Below are 24,082 nucleotides of genomic sequence, written 5' to 3' on the forward strand. Positions count from 1 at the left end.
GAAGGCAAGGTGACAAATATAGCCTACATTGATCTGGCCAAAGCCTTCAGTAACATTCCGCACTCACAAAGCAGGGCATCAATCCCTATATCACTAGGTGTGAACAGAGGCACAAACACAGGGGTAGATTGGACATATTGCTGTCATACATTGAGAAAGTTACAGATGTCACTAGGTTTGTTGTAACATCCTGTATGAGGAATATGATGTCAGCAATTCCAGTAGATGTGAGTATCTACTGATTGCATTCCCCTGAGTCCACAACTGATTTACCAAGGGCACCAACTTTCTGGTGAACACATAATACATCAAGAAAAACCACGTCAGGAACAAAAACACATATTTATTCTGCAAAGCTTTTGGGTTAATACCCTTCCTCAGTGCATTATAAAATCAGTTAATACATCCATTTTAAATAGGAGCATCAATTAATCACATGTCAACCAGCTAACCTATCATACATTTATATCACTCCACCCCGTATACAAATTAATGAAAAAATTCATAACATTTTAAAGTCACAAAAAGTTAAAATCACATTTTAAACATAAGCATAATAGAACTAATAAATATTAGCACTTCATTCTTAATACTTTCTAACTCACTTTTATTTTATTTCTTTTTGTTTTTTTACTAAAATAGGCTTTATACTTGCCAAAATATCAATACCTTGTTTACTATCTGCTCTTAGCCTTACTATTCATTCATATTCTTTTATTTCTAAAAAATTTTTTTAAATGACCACCCCTTATACTCATAATTACTCTAAACTATTTAACTGATTTACATTGGCTGGGCAGGGACACATAGGTGCAGGCAACAACTTTGAAGCAAGTCCACTTATATCTGAGCACGCAGGTAAGTTCACAGGTGATGTCCTGTAAGGTTGACTATGATTATGAATCGGACATATCCACAGCACCAAGGACAATTGCAACCATGTCTCCACATATGCTGTACGTCTCAGATGAAACAACACAATTCACCCTGTACTGGGGGGTAAAGAACACCTCATACACACATGTCATGGATATAGGCAACCTGCATCACACAGGTTAGGTGGAAACATAGCCACCATGTCCATCCCAGTTGTACATGGAGATATGCACATCAACCACACTCCTTCCCACAGCAATGGTGAGCATGTACATATTACCTACTGATGGCAACAACAGCATATCTCCATAGGGCATAATAACATCAGTGTCTGCTTCCTACATGAAGTCAGGCATGTGCTCAGAGCTCCATCACACACCACAATCAAACACAGACCTGCCACCATCCACACACCATCCACATGGAAGTTGACCACTGTCAACCCTCTACACAGAAATGAATGGTGGATAGAAGATTATGCAGTCAAGTGTCCAGCACTGGGGGGAATAAGATAGCTCAGGGACAGACATGTAATGCAAGCTGTTACAGCCATAATAACGTGGAGATTTACAGTGTAGTCTGGATTATTTGCAAGTAATATCCACTGTTGATATACATTTTGACAATCTTATGAGGTCCTGTGACTTTTTCCTGTTTATGTCTTCCAGGTAACATGCAGAGTGCTCGCCTACCAGCATTCTCTATTGGGGAAACAGACATCATCACCCAATATGTGACTGGACATTATGCCCTGTCATGTGGATGGAGAGCAGAAGGTGTGCAGGAGAGGACTTCCCCATGGAACAATGTGCTCCACAAGGTAGATTATGCCGGCCTGCACAGCAGAACTTATGTGTATGTGCATCATCGGGCCACCGACCTCAAATGCCATGCCCATCAATGGGCTGCTGCTGTAGCAAGGGACCGGCTAGACACTGGTGGGGGCCCAGCCATCCAGCCCCCATTGACACCCACTGAGGAGCTCCTCACCACACTTGGGCCACAAGCCGAATGCACAAGCCATGACGCTGAGGGAGGCATTGTGGAGGTGGGTTGCACACACACACTGGATGAGGAACATGCAGGTAAGGGCCCAGTGGGGATTAGTACACTAATGTATCAGACATATGTGTATCTGTTTTGTATCTACATGCATGTGTCAGGTCCGATTGCACTTGTGGATGGGATTTTCTAATGCACAGAGGTGCACATCTATGGTGAGGACAGGACATTTTGTATTATTGCAGTTAGTACTGTAGATGTGCAGACATGCTGCATCCATCCTATACCAAGGTCATGTGTACATCTGCTGACAATAACTCCCTCTCACAACTACCTAGGACCCTCTGGTCTGCATATGGGACAGCAGCATGAAGCTGGTGGGTATTACATTGTTCTGTTGTTGCCTGCAATACCCCAGGCATGTGAAGTGCATGCAATTTACTATGCACACAACCATCACTAATAGCTATATTGCTTTACGTACTAGCTATATTGGTTGCTGTGCATGTTCACTTGTGCTGGGGTTAACTGTATTGCATCACAGTGGTCACCACTGGGGCTATCTGATGTGAATTCAACATTCTGGTAGCATACCTCACAACTAATTAGTGTCAAGATGTCTGGACAGAGGCCAGCAAATTGTGCTGGACAAATGTCCTAAGGTAAGGTCATGCGTGACACATTACTGGTATACAGTGGATATAAATTGTGTACACATCCCTCTTAAGATGCAAGGTGTTCCTGTTACATAATAATTAGGACCACAATATGACAGTCCACATCTCTTTCAGCCCTTAATGTGACCCATAACAGGTACAGTTCACTTGTAAAACCAAGCATCTGTACTCATGTATTGCACCTGCAAGGCAGGCCACCTGTGAGGGCAGCAGACGTCCTATCAGCATGATGCTTCAGTCAGGTATGATACCTCATGCTGCCATATGTGTCAGTACACTCACTGTGGGCTGTTTGGTTATAATATTTTTATTTATTATTTATTTGCAGTTTGTTTTCCAGGATAGTCCATTGGGCTATAAGGAGCCCATTTTCAATGGAGTCCTGGGAAGAAAAGCTCCAAAGAAATACAAATGCATAGAACAGAAAGAGCACAAATCATAATATACATTTCAATTAAACGTTAAATACATATTTTGTATAGTATAAACCCATATTGCACAATTCAAATAGATGTTACATAATACAGAAATAAAAAAAAGATTTTCATTAGGAAAATTACATCAGGGTAATTCAGTAAGTAGTAGTTTTTTTTTTCTTTTTTTCTTTTTTTAGGGAATTACAATGAGGTAACGTTTCAGTCATTGGTCAAATATGTCCCAAGGGATGTAAAACTTTAGGAGGTAGTGACAGGCAACAAAGTTTGGAAAGTTAGGAAGAAAGTGTGGTAGAATTAGGGTGGATGAGAGCAGTACCTCACCAAGAGGATTAAGGGTCTCCAACATATGTCATATGCTGCCAGACTAAAGAAACTCCAGCTCTATTCAGTAGCATACCGCCTACTCAGAGGTGATCCATGCCTGACGTACAAGGCCATGTCCAATCAGGAATTGATGGACATGCTCCATCTCAAAAAATCCAAATCCATCAGAAGCACGAGAGCTAAAGATCTAAACCTCAGCACAAATATGAATAGGACATGCTGGAGGGACAGATTCATAACTCAGAGGCTTCCCACACTCTGGAACAGGATCCTATTTCATGTTAGGCAGAGCCCCTCACTGACTCTCTTCAAGAGAAATCTTGAAGAGTGGATGGGAGATCGTAGGTTTACCCCGGGGGTCATCTCTGTGTCACTACTAGACAGAGGCACAATAAACTAAATCTATACTTTTGTACCATTACATGGGGTGGCGAAAGCCACATACACTTTGACTAGGCTTATAAATGCCCTAGGGCAGATAGCCTAATGCTAAACTATGAAACTATGAAACTAAGAGCATTTCCTTTGTGAAGTAAGGTGTGAGTGCAGTGAGGTTTTAAACAAGGAGAGACGGCTGGTGGTGTTGATGGGAGAAGGGAGAGAGTTCCAGAGGCATGCAAGAGAGAAGGACATCAATTGATTCCCAGCAGTATGTGTTGGTTTGTGCAATTTAATTAGGTTTTGGGAATTGGATCTTAGGAATCTATCTGGTTTATGCATTTCAAAGGTATTTGCTTGGGAGGGGAACAGAGATGAGTTATGAATGAATTTGTGTGCTTGGATGAGCTGGGTATATGTGAAGTTTGGTAATTCTAGCCAACGTAGTTGGTGAAGGGAATTACAGTGGTGAGAAGAGGTTCTGTGACCTGCCTCAAATTTGGATATTTTGTTATAACAAGATGAGACTTTTGTTTTGAGGGAAGATTGTAGGCTGGTTAGGATAGATGCACCATATAAAAGGGATGGGATGAGGTATGTATTAGCTAATGTAATCCTGGTGGTGGGAGAGATAAAGTGACTGTGGCGGTAAAGCATACCTAATTTTTTATGTTTTTTTTTTTATATTTGCTTGTAGATGCTTATCAACTTTTAGTTGATTGTCTTGATAATTCCTAGTAATTTTGTGTCAGAGACTAGTTCTTGGGGGTATTATTATTGCTGGTAATCATGAAGGATTGTTTGTCTAGGGAAGAGGTTTTGGATGCATTGAATAACATAAGTTCATACATGTCACATACATGGCCATTGTTAAGGCACCCAGACCACTTCCAACCACGTATAGGTTTCAAATATATGAATATTCAAGACACATCTGTACAGAGGACTGTACAATGGTTTAACCTGCTGCATGTGAGGCAGATGCTGTCATCACACTGTATAAAGTAATGGCAGTGGGAGGTGGTCACCATTGTATGGTATACACATCAAAATGGTAAAAGCCACACACACACACACACACACACACACACACACACACACACAAAATTGCCAGCATTAGAACTCCTGCCTATCTAGGTATTCCTACTATAGTGCTACGTAGTTATCAGATGTGCCACAGAGCTTATACATTCCCATCTCTTCCACAGGTACGTCTAAGGTGGATGACATCAACAGGTCTACTAAATTGGAGTGAAGGGAAGTGTAAAGGGTTGTAAACATGTCAAAAATGGCATGAGCCAGATAGTACATGATACATACACACACACACACACACACATACACACACACACACACACACACACACACACACACACACACACACACACACACACACACACACACACACACACACACACCTGCCAGTATTGGAATTAGATCTCCTGCCTATCTAGGTATGTCTACTATAGTGTTATGCAGTTACCGCATGTGCTACAGAGCTTACTGCACTTTCACATGGCCAAAGCTGCTGATAAATGCACAGCTGTGGTAAACTAATACAGACAGTCTGCCTTCTGTTCCACCCATACATCATGCTAGTTCTTTCTGTCTTGCACTTCAATGACCATTTTGGCTTGGCACTTCACCAGGTTATTTATCATGAAGTGTGGCACAACTGTGAGCCATCAGCAGTACTTGTTCATCACAGATGTCGCCCCAGTACTTACTAGATATGTTCACCCCTCCTGGCATGTTTGAAGGGCGGTTATCTGTGCTTTCACCCATTGACCTGGTGCACATGTCCATTCTGGGCCACTGTTGCAACTGCCACATATACACAGACAACCCTCCCCTCTAAACTCCACACACTCAGACCTGTGAGGGTTACCCATATATCACCCAATGTGGACATATGCACTCTCCAGCAAAGAATGGACTAGCAGGTCAAGAGGATAAGATGAACATCTGCACCACACCATGTGGAACACGTAGCTCACCATGACACCCACATTGACAGCCATGACATACAGTGAAAAACCACACACCCACCTTCCCAGATGCACTCAATGGACATCTACTCAAACAGAATAGACCAGCAGGCTGGACACCCACTCAAACACTGCTACAGGGCACATGCCAGTGGACACATATTTAACCTACACAGTGTGCCTCCAACCTAAGCTTCTAAGGCTAACCACCTTGCACAATACAGTGATCATGGGTAGCTCAATATTGAGGCACACACATCCCACTCACTAGGTTGAATATGGAGCAGGTAACAGCCAAATATCAATCACATGCCAGCATCTAAAACATGACACAGCCAGTCATGTCACTCCGCAACAACTACGAATATCACTCCATATCCATGTGGGTATGAATGAATTGGGACACACCTCCCTGGATTACATGACAGGAGACATGGTTGAACTCTCTGATTATGCGGTTGAAGCAGGTGTGACAATAGCCCTGTGCAGTGTACCGCTGTCACCTAGAATGATGCTGCGGTACTATCACCAGATGGTTGACTGCAACATTGACTTACGTGTTATGTGTCATTCTCAGGGGATCCAGGACCTATCTGCTTGGGATGGCATGATTTCCAGAACCCAATGGCTTGCCACGGATGTCCTACATCTGTCACCTGTGGGTTGCCAGGTACTGGCTACGGGTCTTGCCACCCCTATGGTGCCTTATTAGGCAGTGTTTCTAATGTTATTACCACCATAACAGCTACACATGTATGCAATCTGAGGGACATGCTGCTCAACAGTGGAAATCTAACTGTCAGGATACAGTCAGTCATAGCAGTTGGAGTGGAGGACGCATGTCTGCTGTAATGGAGAGGTGGTTCACAGCAGTAGAGAGCAGACCTGTAGTACCAGGCTAAGACTCATTCCACAGCTGTCAGCCCTAAACATGGACCACACCACACCTCCACAGGTGGTGTTGTCTCCATATTCATTATAGATAGGAACACTTCCAGACTAGCATCCCATCATAATGCATTGGAGATACTTATGGTACAACTGCCTTGGGGTAATGGTGCTATCCAGGCCATGGTCTGCTATGGGTCCACATCTATGTCCCTAGACTGTCAATGCACATTCCTCAATGCCCTACCATCTCTGATGATCCAATGCAACACTGACATAGTATGAGTATTCAACTATCCCTCCATCACCTGGGGAATGTAGCCATTCTCCAGTACGGTGGCCCAACACTTCTGGGATTCATCATTTACATTGCCCTAGACCAGCTCATACTGACCCCTGGTAGAGGATGCAACAACCTTGACCTTTGTTGTCCAGTTAAATATGAGACTGTTGCACATCCCCAGATGTCAATCCCTGCATGGTGAGATTCACACAGGCTGTAATCAACATGGAACTCAACATGTCAACCACACCCCCCACAAAGATATCCACCTGGACAAAACACTCCAAAGCTGACTTTGAACCCATGAAAACAGGGGTGGATATCTTCACTGCACCCATGGCAATGGGATGTAGCTGCATGACTGTGGAATCATACACATAGGCACTGTACAAACAGGTACATGAATGCATGGTACTAGCCAGAGCCAACAGAACCCAGACACTGTCCTCCAAACACTGGGAGACAATGTGATGGTCCCCTGCCATTGCTGAAGTCTACATCAGAAGGAGGATGCTGTTGCAGGGAAAGGTGGTGCATCATGACTGTTGAGCTCTCTTATTAGCCTCAAACATAAATTTGGATCCCTCATGGAGTCCCCAACAGGCATCTATGCAGCAGACACTGACAGCAGTCACAACAGCCTTGATAGTTACATCGACCTCCATAGCATTAAACACAAGTGCTGCAAGTTATTGCACAAAGCTAATACCTATCCTGGGACAAAAGATATTGGCCACAGTGTTGACAACACATTAATTGCCAGCTTGATCACTCTCTCCCCCCACAAGTGAAGTGCTGAGTGAATGTGTTCTCACATGCTGGTATTCCATTTCCATTCTAGGCATCTGTGTGTCACCAGGATGTGGCCTTGCAGCAAGTCCACAGGGTATGGCAGTGTGGTGACACATCCACCATGTCATAGGCAGGGTACAGTATGTGCATGGTAATTCCCGGTCTGTAACATAGTGATTGCATATGCCTCACAGATTATAGGGCTGAGAGTTGTACATAGGTACATGTTGATGTACAACATCTGTTGTATAATGGAGAATGGTACATGTTCTGGTTTGGACACACCTTCGATTGCTAATGATCACAGCCACAGAGGATATTCATCAGCCAAAAACACTGGGATAACTATTCACACACACAAACACACGCACACACGCACACACACACACTCACACACACACACACACACACACACACACACACACACACACACACACACACACACACACACACACACACACACACACACACACACACACACATACACACACACACACACACACACTTGCCAGTACTGAGATCCATAAGTTCATTGCTTCATAGATGTGCAGTAGGTGGCTGGGCCTGAAGGCTCTACAAGGCTAGCCCAAGGGAATACCTTGGCATCAGGCCACATGACAATAGTCCCCAGTGTGGCTCAGGAGTATAGTCACTGGAGTGGTCCCCAGGGGTGGGTAATGTAATCCCCATCCACTCATCCAGGTTCCTATTGTGGGTGACCAGTGATGTGCACTGCTTCTCATGTATGTGATCTATATTCCATAACATGGAGACAGTGTCTGGGTTGTGCACATGTCCCACATGCATGTTCTTTGATGTGTGGAAGTGTGCTTGAGGTCTCTGGGGCATATTGTGTGGACAGATTGGTATCTTCTGATATAGCATTCCTGACCTCATTTGGTGAGACCTGGCTGTGTAACTGAGGTAGTGTTTGCACCTACATTGACAGTATGATACAGGTATTCAGTGGAGTTAGTGGTGTCTGTCCATACAGGGCATGTGTATAAGGCATGGTATTCCCTTTGTGGGGTACATTTGCAGACTCTACAGTTGTCGCAGGTGTCTAGTGTGGAACATGGCAAAAGAGCCACTGTACACAATGATTGGGCTACTGAGGGGATGGAACAGGGTGCCATTTCCTTTTACTTGCTGGATAACACACATCAAAGTACACTCTGATGTCAGTGGCACTGTTGTGGTCAACAGGCATGTAGTTCACTGCAAACACACTGTGGATGCTATCTGTGAGGCAATATGCAAGGGAACTACCAATATAGTGGTTGTTGCCTAGCCAAGTGTATTTGTGTATGATAAGTGGGTGTAGAGTGGTCTCTGAGTAATAGAAGGGTTGCCTATATTGCTCACTAGTCCATACTGACACATTTAGGGCTGTGGATTGTCTGCACCAACCTCTCCGGTGTTTGACAACTGTTGGCCTTGTAATGTGGACATTGTGACATATACTAGGTCCTCAACATAATAATTTAGCAAAACCCGCACCCCAATGGATCCTGTTCTTACACAAGAACACAGACCCCCACCCAGGATACTGATGACACACACACTTGCCAGTACCGAGCTTCAAACCCCTACTTAGCTATGTATTGCTACTACAGTGCACCGCATTTATCACATGCACCAAGGAGCTTATAGGATGGATGTTGTCCCAAGGTACTTCTAAGGTGAGGAACATCACCAGCCCTTGTAAATACTGGCATTGGGTGATGTAGTGGGTGAGAGATTCCAAAAAATATTTTACCCTACACACAAATTTACATTTGCCAGGGGTGACGTTCAAACCTCTAGCGATCTTTTCAGACCATTATGTAACGCATTTACCACATGCACCGCTGACCTTACATGGTTTAGGGTTGCCAACAGATACTTCTAAGGTGGATGATATCTGCAGGACTGCTAAAGTCAGGCACTGAGATGTGTACTGGGTGTAAATAGAGCCAAAACTTTGAGGTACGAGACATACATATGTACACACACTTACCAGGGATGAGATTCAAACCCACATCTATGTAGGTATTACTACTATATTGTTCCACATTTATTACACACACCACGGAGCTCCATGTTGGAGAGCTGTGCAAAGGTATCTTTGAAGGTGAGTGACATCAGCAGCAGTGCTAAAGGAGGGGTAAGGGAAGTGTTGTGAGTGTGAATGACCACAAAATCAAGTCTCTACAAGGATACACACACTCTTTCACACAACCACTCACATTTACACAGTTGCCAGGATCAGGATTAGAACTCCTACCTAACTAGCTTGCTACACTACATATTGCACAGTTATCGCAAGCACCACAAAGCTTATATGCTAGGAACCTGTCCAAAGGTATCTTTGAAGGTGAGTGACATCAGGTATGGGAGATTTAGTGAGTGTGAATGGCCTCAATCACATTCATCTAGAAACACACACACATTCACACACAACTTTACATTTGACAGGACTGAGATTACAACTGTTAAATGGATTCCTATTTGTACTGTAGTGTTACACAGTTATCACAAGCACCACTGACACGATACGGCTGAGGGCTAACCAAAGGTATTTCTACAGTGAATGACATCAGCACATCATGTGATATAAGTGAATGAGATGTGTAGTGGTGGGACAGGCCTCATAATGGGATTCTCTCTGTCGCTGTCTGTCTTTCTCTACCCCAAGTCTCTGTGTGTGTGTCTGTTTGACATATTATATTATGTTGGCCTTAGATATGTGTGTGGATTCCTATCCAATGCGTGTGTGTAAAGTATCAATGGTGTACAATTTGGTGTGCGTACAAAGACAGCTGTGAGTAACCAGTAACTGTAGTCTATTGTGTTGTGAGACATGGGCTTCATTTCTGTAAGTGTAGGAGCATGCCCAGTATGACCTTCTATATTGAGTGTGTGCATCCATTCCAGAGAGGGTTGGACTCCATTTCAGGGTTTTATGTGCTACAGCTACACCTGGCAAACTGTTTCTGCAGGATATCTGTAGAGAGGTTGCCAATATGGAGACACAATGGGCTTGACATGCGGGGGATACTGTAACTATTGATGTCTGTGCTGCTTGTGTGACATGTTTGGTTGTAGCATAGATATTCTGACATATGTACTGTTTTACACTGTGATGTGTCATGTCATCAACTACTGACAGTTATCATTCTTTGCTCACAGTCATTTACTGGGAAATACAAGATGAATGAAGCTGAGACCAATATACTGACGCATATAGACTACACATTCTGGCACACACCTGCCATTGTGGAGGTGTAACTACAGACAATAGACTGCTGGTTCTGTGTAAATCATGCAGCACCTTGTTAGTATGATGGCTAGGGTTATCCTCCTTGTGCTTTTCTCAACTTCAAGGAATGGCCATATCCTGCTGGGGCCATACCTCTCAGCTGTACAGATACATCCAGTTTATCCAGAGGCAGCTTACCTTCACATTGTGGTTTACAAGCAGTTTCGTGGCTATTCATTCATATTCATAGGTTTGCAGTCGGAAGTAGTATGGGCAGACATTAGAGTTTCAAACTTCACACACTCCATGACATCCATGCTTCTACACCCACCCTCTGTTATTCTCTCTTCCACTTAACATTATGAAAGCAATATCTCAGAGGTATCCCTATAGTTGGGCCTTTATCCCAGTAGTATTTATGGCCTGATCCACTGTACTTTCAGTAGGACATGGGGAGGCATGCTACTGGCATTTGTCAACATGGCTTTGCATTTGTTTTCTGTTTACTGTTAGGTTGTTAGTTGGAACCCCCTGACATTCCATACATTGGCACTATTTAGCCTTTGCCAGAAGACTGTAGGCCATTTGAGAGTGCTGCAGGCCATCTGTTACTGCATTTCTACATGGGATTGTGGGTGGGGGGGGGCACCTCCAGACTTTAACATTTGAAATTACTGTACTGGTATTTTGGTTACTCTATTGGCTTCCATTTCATATTGTATTGTGACCTATCATGCAGACAGGATGCATATCAGTAGAGTACACATGTTGTCTCTTAATAGCATATATTTCATTTTCAGACTTCTTACCCTTCAGAACTAGAATGCAACTGCCAGACCTGTTGCAGTATGTCTGTGTAGGTCGGGTGAGGGGCTGATCACCATTGTCATCATTTGGGGGCCTTAGCCCAGCCTTTCCTCATGGTCATCTACACCTGTTCTGCTGGGTGAGGCTGGTGGTGTATATGTGACCCTCAGTGACATCCATGTATGTGATCTATTGACACCCACAGTTCTTTGGGCCACCACATGTACTGCAGTGGGGGATGTCACCTTGTGTAGTGCTGCCTAGTGTGTTGATATCAGTATTTGTTATGAATTTCCTGCTGTCCTATATAGCTGTCTACTGCTGTCCCATTCATCCACCCGATTCCCTTGCATGCTTGCATCCATATCATACATACAAGTATGAGAGCATACTACTCATTCAGTAATTGATAGGAAGAGTGACTTACCTTGTTACTGGGCCAGTATTGAGGACGGTGCTGGAGGGCTGACTATGTTGGATGCACATAGTACACTCCCTGAACATGGTAAAGCTCAGGTAGTATCATGTTTGTCATCCCTTTTATGATCTGTGTGAGTCAGAGAGCAGTATCAGTCCCTGGGTCTCTACAGGGTCAGTGTGTGTGCTATGCATTGCCTCTTTGCCAAGGCCTGGACATACTGTGCATGCCTCCTTCTGGCTACAGGGGCAGGCTCAGGAAGTTCCTCCTCTGAGTCCCTCTGTGCCTGTGCTGGCCTTTGCAATGGTGGGGAGCTGTGTGTCCCTGACCCGTGCTGTTCCTGCTGCAGCTGTTTCTGCAGGATCATATTGTGTAGCATGGCACATTCTATGAACATTTGTGTACATGTAGCTGGAGAGTACTGCAAGGCTCCACCGGATATGTCAAGGCAGTGGAACCATGACTTCAGCATCCCAAACACATGCTCTACAATGATCCTGGTTTGTGCATGTGCCTCATTATGATGCTCTTATGTGGGTGTGTGTGCATTTCTGATGGCTGCCATCAGCCACGGCTCCAGTGCATAGCCAGCATCTCCCACTAGATGGCCATATGGGATGTCCCCCCAGGCAAATGCCTGATACAGCTGTGAGCAATGCCAGATGTGAGAGTCGTGATAGCTTCCAAGGCTGCCAGCACACATACATTCACGATAATGCCCTGGGCATTGCACACAACCTGGCAGTCGATGGAGGGGAAGCTCTTGCAGTTTATGTAGACCCTGCCCCACTCACTGGGTGGTGCTTTGATTTGGATGTGTGTGCAGTCTATAGCACCAACTACTTCAGGGTATTCTGCTATATGGTGGAAGAGACATATACGTGTGGTCAGAGCCTCATGGGCAGTGGGTAAATATATGTGCTCATTGGCATGTTGTGTCATGGCATCCAGGAAATGGTGGAGTACCCTGGATGCTGATGCCTGTGAGACACCCATGATATCCCCAGCTGGTCTTTGGATGGTACCTGCGGCTAGTATTCTTAAGCCTAGACATACCTTCATATCCACTGGGATGGGGTCCTCTCTATTAATTCTGTGTGTAAGGCATGGTTGGCATAGCTCATTGATTTGCTGTAGAATGTCATTGTCTACCCTATAACGCTCCACTATCTCCAGCTCATGTAGGCCCTGGTAGGTTACCCTGAATCTGTACACTCTTCTCCTTGTCCGCACTGTGGGATGGTTGTCAGCATTCTCCTCCTCTCCACCCTCAGTCTCTAGCACATATTGATGGAGTAAAGCAGCAGTAGCCTTTAACATACTTAGTTATTTTTGCCAGTTAAAAATCTCCCATCTGTGTACACCAGTGGTGTAGAGTTTGTGGGAAAAACAGTCTGTAGGGTGCCTGCATAGTTTATATTAGTGTGTTGGGCTGCTGCATGTGTAATTGGCTGATTTTGATACATTCCACCTGCCAGCTATGCTAGTTCTCCTTGATTGTCTTACTACTGCTGTTTCCCCTTCCCAGTTCCTCCCTATTTATGCCCCAAGGTGCGCCGTGCATTCCCGGTGCTCAAATGTAAACAGTTCTGCTATTTCCTCTGTTTTTTTTTTCTTTTATGCCGCTACCCATTTAGCTAATGTAAGCACTTTTAAGCAGAAATGGTCTTCCCTGGACGTGAACACGCTCTGCATTTCATGGAATAAGACAATACACTGTCAGCACACCCCCTTCCTTAGCTGTGCTTAGCTAAGGGCAAACACAGGCCACAGAGCTCCAATGAGCTTACAGCAAGTATGACATACCCCCTTATGAAGTCATTCAGCTCTTATACTTGCACTGTTGTATTGCTGCACCTAAATGGTTAAGTACAAGCTGACACTTTGAGGAAATCTGTGATTCAGTATAACTCTCCTCATTTGCATAGCCCAGTGTGTACATCCTTAGTTACTGCACTTAGATGGATCCTTTCCCCTTGACAACCAGTGCTCCCTGGTATTGTTTACATTCTGCATGCCACTGACTATAATGGCAAAATGCAGAATTAACTTAAAATTGGCTTTTCTCATTTTTTTATTTTCAGCACAATCCCGTTTGTGTGCCACTGCCCTAAGCTTAAATGGCCGTGATCAGCCCCCCCCCCCAAAAAAAGTTTAATTAAAAAAAAAATAAACATTTATTAATGCCAATGGGCTTATATTTGGCCATTGGCATGTGTCTGACTGTAATACATGCTTTCCATGAACTGTCCTGCCTCCATTTGCTCAGATGCAGAAATGTATTCAGTTACTAACTGAATACATTTCTGCTCTGACACTGTTCCTGCATGGAGTCTGGCCAGCTTTCTGGATCCCAAAATCACCTAATTTGCATGTTTTTTACCAGTAAATTAGGTGATTTGCATCCCACATGGATTTTCGTGCAGGAACAGGGTAGGGCTGCTTGTGCATGTGAAAAAGGCACTTTCCTGGATCTCTTGGCGTCCATTTTCCATGCAGGATGTCCTACACTGTTCCTGCATGGAAAACGGCCATTCCTAAATCCCAAGGACTGTCTTTCCCCCACCCACACCTATGTAAGATCTGTAGACTGTCTCCATAAAACTGACATATTGATGCCATTAAAAAATCTTTGCCCAAGTCTTCTAGAACTCCTAAGTCTGGGTATCATTCTAAACCCTCATATCTGCCTTCTCCATGCTACCCATCACCAACAGGTAATAGCCAACACACAGCATGCTCTGACACTATCAGAAGCACAGCTACAAAAAGGAGCGACACAACTAGTATGCAAAAACCTTTAAGCTAACAAGACTAAGAGAGCAGTTATGGCAACATCTTGGTTATGTTACTCCAAAGATCGACATGCAAATGCTCCACTCTCCAGGCTGCTTAACAAGTACCATGATCCACACTAGAGCTTTGAAATCTCATCACCCCAGGTACACATATGATTTACTCATTTCACACATGGCAGTTAATGATGTGAGGTAAACCTCATTTGATCATAGGATGTGGGAAATGGAGCTCTCAAAATACCCATTAGCTATCGGTGTGAAATTAGTACCGAGTAGTGTCCTAACATCTGTGAAAATGATGCTTCAGCAAAAAAAAAATAATTCACTTTAATGACCCAATAAATATTAGGCTGGGAAGATATGCCTTACAACCCTGGATGGTTTTGGATAGCTTGCATCTCTTGTCTTATGTTTTTTGTATATTGGCAAAAATCTTTTCTTCCCCCCATAGTGCCTTTTTAAGGCAAGGGCAGACTCCTCAAATTACCTACATAGCCAGCCATAATCAAAATCATGTAAAGTAGTACTACTTAAAGCTAGAAGTTAGAGAAACATGGTTTATGAGCAGTGAAATTGCCCCCACAGTGCAAATCGTTACTGTCTGCCACTCCTTGTGTCTGTCTGTGATATACAAAAAATATATAAATCACCTTTAGACTATCAATAGGCAATGAACATGAACTCCACCACTTCCTTCTCATAATAAATAAAACAAACCTCATCACAGTCAACTATCATACATTTAATAATAAATAAAAATTAATAATAAATAATAAAAGTACTTGCAAATACTGAATATATATTCACAATAAACCACAGAGTTCAAATCACAGAAAATATTGAAAACAATATTGAGAGACAGACTCATACAAATAAAGAAAAACAGTCTCTAAACTAAGCTTCACTATATTCCTGATTGAATCTAAAAGAATTTATTGTTCCCTAATAACTTACTTGGGCTAGTCTGAATCCATACAAGGGACTCAAATATATTAGATATAGTTCTCATCATGGTAGTATCCCAATGTTTAGTACTCATAGCTACCACATCATTGCCCACATCTGACAGCTGCGCAGTAGTACTTACTTTAAGTATCAGATCTGAATTATCTCAAACCCCTTTGACTTTATATAGAATGTACCAAGGCAAATCTGCTCAACTGATAAATTCAAAAACCTTTTTTTCCTTGATGACCCCTCCTCATGTGTTGTCATATTCACTTATAAGTCCTATCCACACCTCCAAGCTTGAATTCTGGTCTTGGGCCCCATAAGGTACAAATGCAGTGCCAAATTCAAGAACAAACCCATTTGGTGGAACCCCAATGTAAATAAACTACATTAACTCGAAGACAATCATAGCATGTAAGAGCAAACTTAACACCTTATCATCTAGAGGGGAACTCAGAAAGATGAGCAAATAACTTAAAACCAAAATCAAATTCTCCAAAAGCAAACATTTATTTATTTATTTATTTGCAGTTTGATTACCGGGGAAGTCCACTGGGCCGAATTGACCCATTTTCAGTGGAGGCCTGGGGATAAAAGCTCCAAGATGCATTATACAATTTAGATACAACTGATAGTTAATATTAAAGATAATATTATGTAGAATAGTTACTCATACATGCATTCAGTGTCATGCATAGTTAACAAATTCGTTAAGCTTGAAAGTAGGGATCATACAGTTTCATTTAAGGAAAACAGATATGTGTTAGGTGTGGAAACAGTTTACATGCAAACCTTTTAAGAAAATGTAAATATGCTTTACATACACAAATCAACAGTAGAATGCTATTTACAATATTTACAAGGTTGGGCTGTGTGAGGGTAGCTGTAGGAGTTGTTGAGAGCTTAGAGAGAAGCTATAGAAATTGTTGAGAGCTTAGATAGGCTCATAGGAAGATAACTATGAGATTTGTAGAGCTTGGGAACCAGAGAGAGAACTCCCTTTGATTAGGTTGGTTGAAGGCAGGTACATTTCCATTTAGTAGACAGGTGTTTGAATAGTTGGGTTTTGAAGTTTTCTGAGTTTGGTATGGTTCTTAGTGTGGAGGGAAGGGAATTCCATTTTTTGCCTAGTGAGAAAGATAGGAGAAGTTGGCCAGCAGGACGTTTAGGTTTATGGATGGTAATTAAGTTCTGATTTTCAGATCTGAGATCTCTGTCGGGTGTATAAGGGGGGAGGATGTTAGTTAGAGCAGGACATTTTGTTGGGTGAAATATGAGTCTATATGCAGTAGTGAGTTAGAGACAGTCTATGTAGTTTGGGAATTCAAGCCAATTCAGGGATTGTAGGGTTAGGCAGTGATGGATGGTATTTTTAGATTTAGAGGCAAATTTAGAGATTTTGTTGTACCAGTTTTCTAGTTTAGAGGTGATAGAGGAGGACATGTTGGTTAGGAGAGGGGGTCCGTATAATAAGGAAGGAAGAAGATAAGTCGAGGCCAGAGTTTGCCTGGTAGAGTTGGAGAGAAAGTGATTATTCCTATACAGCATACCTAGCTTTTGGTGGGTTTACTTAATATTTTGTTGAATATGAATATCAAACTTGAGGTGTTCATCTGCAGTTATGCCAAGTAGTTTGGCAGAGGGGAACACTTCTATAGGTGAGTTGTTTTGACTATAGACTTTGAAGTTATTTTTATCATAGGAGAGGGTCTTTGTGGGAGGGAATAGTAGAATCTTTGATTTATTTGCATTGAGAGAGAGGTGGTTTTGGTTCATCCAGTTTTCAGTTGTTGAGAAGGCAGTTTGGGTTTTAGTCGGCAATTCAGAGAGGTTTGAGACAGAGCAGACTAAGGTTGAATCGTCTGTGTATTGAATAGTTTTAGCATCAGGAATAGCAATGTGAAAGTTATTGATGAAGATGTTAAAAAGCATTGGCCCAAGGATGGATCCCTGTGGTACACCATTTGGGGTAGGTAGGAAGGAAGAGATGGTGTTCTTCCATTTGACTGCCTGTGATCTGTCTGGTAGATAGCTGGAGAACCAGGATAAAGCATTATGTGAGAGATTAAGGTTTGAGAGATGACAGAGAAGGTGCTTGTGGGAAACAGTATCAAAGGCTTTAGACAGATCGAGTAAAACAGTAGAAACTAAGTGTCCTGAATCTCGGGCTTCATTGACAGTTTCTAGAAAAGAGAGTACCAAGGTTATTGTGCTATGGCCTGGACAGAAGCCATGGTGGGTAGGAGTGAGAAGATTGTTTTGGGTCAGGAAAGGCATAAGCTGGAGGTGGATGCATTTTTCTAGGATTTTGGAGATTGGTGAGAGCAAAGCAATGGGGCGAAAGTTTAAGATGCTGGTATTTTTGCCTCCTTTATTAAGAGGAAGAATATAAGCTGAGCACCAGAGTTTGGGGACATATGATTCTTTTATGGATCGGTTAATAATGATGCTGATTGGGAGGGCAAAGCCATCAGCAGTACATTTTATGAAGGAAGAGGGAATATTGTCGGAAGCGTTAGAGCAAGGTTTAAGTTTGGACAAAAGTTTTTTTATAAAGTTAGTGGCGATGGGTTTGAGTTCAAACAGATGAGGTAAGTTAGAAGGGGGAGAGTGTAGAGCAGTTGGGATATTATTGGGAAAAGTCATGATGAGGGTAGTAATAGTTTCTATGAAAAATTAGTTAAATTCAGAGCCTAGTTCGAGGTTAGATTTACTTGGGTCAGGACAGGGATTATTCTTGGAGCCTGGATTGAGGAGTGAGTTTATTGAGTTCCAGAATTTGTGGGGGGTTTTATTGTTATTGGACTGAAGTTTGATATAGTAGGAATTTTTGTCTTTGGTGATTAGTTGTTTTGCACGGTTTATATTGGAGCAAGGTATTGGCCAGTTTATTGTTTTGGTAAAGCTTCCATAGTTTGTCTCTGTGGTGCATAATCTGTTTTGTCTCTTTGGATAGCCAAGGAGCAGTTTTAGTTTTTATCCTTTTGTTTCTTAGTGCGGCTAGTGAGTTTAAAGTATCAAGGAAGACAGAGTTGAAGTATTCTATAGCCTTGTCAAGAGGAAGGATGTTTAGAATTTGCCATTTGCCAGTTCATTTGTTTGAAAGTATTTGAGAAAATAGTTGGGCTGAATCTACTGAGGTTACGAGTTTGAATGTATTGATGCTGGTGTGGGGAGGAACTAGTTGAGCGATGCATAAAGGCTGGGAGGTGGTCACTAAAGGTATAAGGAATTGTGCCAGAATTGGTTCATAGGTTCATAGGCTGGTACTATGCTCTCAGCCCTAGGGCCTATACAATCCTAGCCATAACAATTCCCTGGCTATTTCTTCCCACACTATTTACTTCCCTGGACCCCTGTCTAGCAGGGTGACTGACGTGATGCCTGGGGTGAATTTCCTTTCTCCCATCCAATCATCAAGGTTCCTTTTGAAGAGGGCCAAAGAGGCACTCTGCTTGACATGTATGGGCAGTCTATTCCAGAGTCTGGGGAGTCTCTGGGTCAGGAACCTATCCCTCCAGCATGTTTTGTTTATTGTGATGACAAGGTTTAGATCCCTGGAGCATGTGGATCTGAGGGATTGGGATTTCTTTAAGTGTAGCATGTCCAACAGCTCTGGGTTTGACATGGCCTTGTATGTTAAGCAGAGATTGCCTCTGAGTAGATGATATGCGACAGAGTGTAGCTGGAGTTTTTTAAGGCGGTCAGTATAGGGCATCTGCTTTAGGCCTGTGATTCTTTTAGTGAGGTATTTCTGCGGCCTTTCCAGTTGTTGCAGATGTCTTGAGAGGTACATACCAAATGGGGCATTGCATTCTATAATGGGTCTAATGAGGGATGAGTGCAGTGGGACAATGACCTCCTTTTTTCTGGATGAAAAGCCCTTAGTGATGAGGTGTGCCACATAGAAGGATTTTCTGACTGTTGTGGCAATGTGGTTATCGAAGGTGAGACCACTGTCCACCTGTGTCCCTAAGTCTCTTATCACACTTTCAGTGTTTAGTGTACTGCCACCTATGTGGTAATTCACAGGTACATGTTTTTTCCCAAAGGAGATAACTATACATTCCTTGGCATTGAGCTTGAGCCCATTGCTCTGGCACCAGGCATCTGTTTCTGTAAGGCCCTTTTGTAGAGTATCCACATCATTTGGGGATTCAATAATGGCTCTAAGTTTGCAGTCATCTGCGAACTTTGTTAGCCAGAGCCCCTTAGTGTTGGCCTGTACTTCAGAGAAGTAGATGCCAAACAAGAGTGGTCCCAGGACTGAACCCTGAGGTACCCCACTTATCACTTGTCTGGAGCTGGATTTGGAGTCAGCTACTTTTACAGTGTGGGTTCTGTCAGTAAGCCAGTTGGCAACCCATTGGGTGATGTAGGGATTAATGCCCAGCATAGTAAGTTTATCTATGATTCCAGAGTGGAGGATGGTGTCAAAGGCCTTGGCGAGGTCTAGATAGGCTGTGTGGACCACCTTACCCTTGTCCATGGCTCTGGAGACTGATTTGAAGACTCAATCAGGTTCAGGAGACAAGATCAGCCCTTCACAAACCCAAACTGGGTGGGGTCCAGTGTTTGAAGGTTGCCAATGTCTTTGTTTATAGGTTCCATGATAATATGCTCCATGGCCTTGCAGATAAGGCTTGTCAGACTGATGGGACAGTAGTTTCAAGGTGAATCCCCCCTTGTGGAGTGGGATAACTGTAGCTCTGCGCCACTCAGTGGGCATGAAACCTGAGGTGAGGCTATGATTAAACATGACACTTAGGTGCCAGTTCATATTGTAGTTCATGTAATACTCAGCCCGAGATGTTATCTGGTCCCCTGGATGCTGTATTCTTAGCTTTGGAGAGTGCATTTTTTACCTGTGTGGCTGTTATTACCGGAATTTGGCAATCTTCCGGTATTGAGATGGGCCATTTAGGCAGTGAGAGGGGGGTGAAGTTGGCACTGAATCAATCTGCCAGGATATTGGCAATATCCTTGGGATCAGTATATTTAATGCCATTCTGTTTTAGCTCAGAGCAGATCTGAGCATTGCCATTTAGATTCTTGACATAGTTATAGAATGCCTTGTGGTTGTCTTTGGAATCTTTGGCAATTTTATTTTTGTAACTAGCTTTAGAGGATTTTATGAGGGATCTCAATTTCTTACTGAGGCTGGTAAGGGAGTTTTTTGCATCCTGGGATTTTCCTCTTTTCTGCAACAGTTTCTTCTTTTTGTTGTAAAGTTTGTTTATGGCAGGGGACCACCAGATTGGCTTCCTTTTTTTGGATGAGAGCATCTTGGTTCTGTTTGGGATGGCACGATTCATGCATGAGTGGATGTGCTCGTACAGTGCCTTAGTGTAGGAGTCAGCAGTTGAACTTTCAGTTCCCATCTGCATAGGTGTCATGAAGTTAGTCACTTCTGACTTGAGTAGCATGAAGTTGGCTTTGGAGAAGTTTTTTATGGAGGTTTCCTTACTGGAGGGTGGGATGTGGAAGAAGGTAGGGGGCTGGAGGGAGGGTAACCAGGACTGCAACAGTGAATACACGTGAACATCTACATTTATGGTAAGTGTACACAACTGTACTATGTTCATCGTGTTTCACTGTTGCAGTCATTACATTTGGTAGATTCCCAAAGCTATGGTTGGGAGGAGGAAGTTAGATAGCATTAGCGCCAGCTATAAGGCCCTGCAAGACTGCAGTGGCAAAGCCAGCTCTGGATTTAGAGAAAATTGGGAAATGATAATGCTTGGTGAAAGTATGTACAGAACTCCAGGTAGCAGCTTCTAGGATGTTACTGGTAGGGACACCTCTGAGAAAGGCTGTAGAGGTAGATGCAGCCCTGGTGGAGTGAGGTCTGATCCCCTGGGGGATAGGTTTTCCATGATGCTTATAGCAGAAATGAATGCAGTGGCTTATCCATTCAAAAATGGTTTGCTTTGAAATAGCCTTCCCCCTGCCCCTGCAGCGAATGCCACCAGCAGTTGTTCAGATTTCCTTTGAGGTTTAATCCTGTCCAAGTAGAATCTAAGTTGTCTGTGCACATCTAAGGAATGCCGTATCCATTCCCCTTTATTCTGTGGATTGGGAAAGAAGGTTGACAAATGAATGGACTGATTAAGAGCCACACTGGATACCACCTTGGGCATGAAGGATGGATTAGTTTATCTAGTGGTAAGTATTTAAGGAAGGACCAGTTGATGGAATTTAATAAATTTGTAAAGACTTGCTGGTCAAAGTTGGCTAGGTTTCATACTGTCTTGTAGGTGTGTTGTCTACATGAATGTGAAATGAGTCTAGTTGTACAGATGGGGTGGTGATCACTAATAGAGACTGGACGTGTTTTGGATTGAGGGAAATTGTTAGGATGGGAAGCCAAAATTCAATCAATTATTGAGCCATTTTGGTTTGTGAAACTTTTAAAGGTTGGGTGAGTAACTAGTTGAGAAAATCCAAATAGGTTTATGCTATCTGCGGAAAATTGTAAGTTAAGTTTTTGCCAGTCACTGTTGACATCACCTAATATTACTGTTTCTAGAGAGATCTTTTTTGATACCTAAGATAGGATACTTTCCAGAGTTGATAAGTTATTGCCAGGGGGTATGTATAAAGCTATAATGCAGAGATTTTTATTATTGTTTAATTTAAGGTTGGTGCTCAAAACTTTGGCTTTGTCAAAAAAGGGTATGGATTGGTTGTGAGGAGTTAAGGAAATAGAAGCAGGATATATTAATGCAACAGTACCTCCTTTTCATTTACGTTGGTCAGCTCTGAACATGTTAAAGCCTGGAGGAAGTACTTCAGTGTCCCTGTACTAAACCTGACTGATCAATTAGCTCTTCTTACTTGGTTCAACCTACCCATCTCTTCTCAGTAATCAAGTTCCTTTTCTTAATAACAACTTACCTTGTCCTTCTATACTATTACTTAGATCTTCAGAATCTCATTAAGGAGACTACTTTTACTAATATCTTGTATAATTTCAGCTCTTACTTTTTCTTTATGACTACTTGTATACTAATATATTGTATAATTCAGCTGCCATCTTTTTCTTTATGATGTATTGCAACTACATTCTGTATTGTACTAATTGTATCTGTATATTTTGCACTATGTTATGAACGAATGACCTCTTTGATTATTCTCTGTACTGCACCTGCAATGTTCATTGTATACATTAATTTTTGTATATGTGATTTTGTTTGTTTCCTCGGAGCTTATCTCCCCGGGCCTCTACTGAAAATGGACATGTATGCAGTTAGACTAGCCTGGTCAACAAATGTAAAATAAATAAATAATAAATAAACAGTATCCTTTATGTGTGGTTTAAGCCAGGTTTCAGTTATTACTTGTTTGTCAGGAGATTGTGCAGTCATCCAAGCATGCAAATCAGAAATTTTGTTGCCCATGCTATGTGTGTTTAGTGAGATAAATTTAAGCATATTTTGCGTACCTGGAGTATGGGTTGAAGATGTGTATTGTGAGATGTTGGGACCAGAGTTAGGGTGGATGTTACCACAGAGGTGGAGGGATTTCGATATTGTATAGTAAAGATAGGATTTCATTATAGTTAAATTGTCAGTAGGTATAATTTTAAACAGGTGTAGCTGTGTCTGAAACAGTTTGGGTTTAAAGAACAATATATTGTCTGTGTGAAAGAGATGAGCGGTGATGGGTAGCAGGTAGTGATTTGTGTTATTGGTGTATGAGATCGTGTTTGGAGGAGAGCTTAGAATAGGTTGGATAGGGACCAGATATGATGATATTGAAGAGTTGGAGAAGAGAATTAGTGATAGGAGAGTAAGGAGAATCATTTTAGATTAGCAATTATTAGAGAGTTAATCAGACAAACTACTTAAGTAGAAAATTTGAGGAGATTAATAAAATTTGTAGAAATTAAAGAAGAGGAGTATTATGTCAATGGGGTGCTAGTGTGATATTAATAGGAATGATGGAATGCTTGTATGAGGAGGGTAGAGCTAACAGATGAAGGAGATGATGGGGTGGAGCTAATTACCCTATTAAATGGATATCTTAAAATCCTTCCATCTATACTGACACCTAGCCAGTCAGATATATATACCAGCACTGGAATTAAATGGGATATTACATTAGTGAGACACATATTGGACTGCTTGCTTTGTTTTTCATTAATCATTATTCTGATGGAAATCACTTGATTGCATTAGATCAAACAGAATTATTTCTAGAGGGAGTTACACATTGTTAGG

The sequence above is a fragment of the Protopterus annectens genome, chromosome 1.part1, assembly GCF_019279795.1.
Source record: "Protopterus annectens isolate FY-2018-M chromosome 1.part1, PAN1.0, whole genome shotgun sequence".
Taxonomy (NCBI): Eukaryota; Metazoa; Chordata; order Ceratodontiformes; family Protopteridae; genus Protopterus; species Protopterus annectens.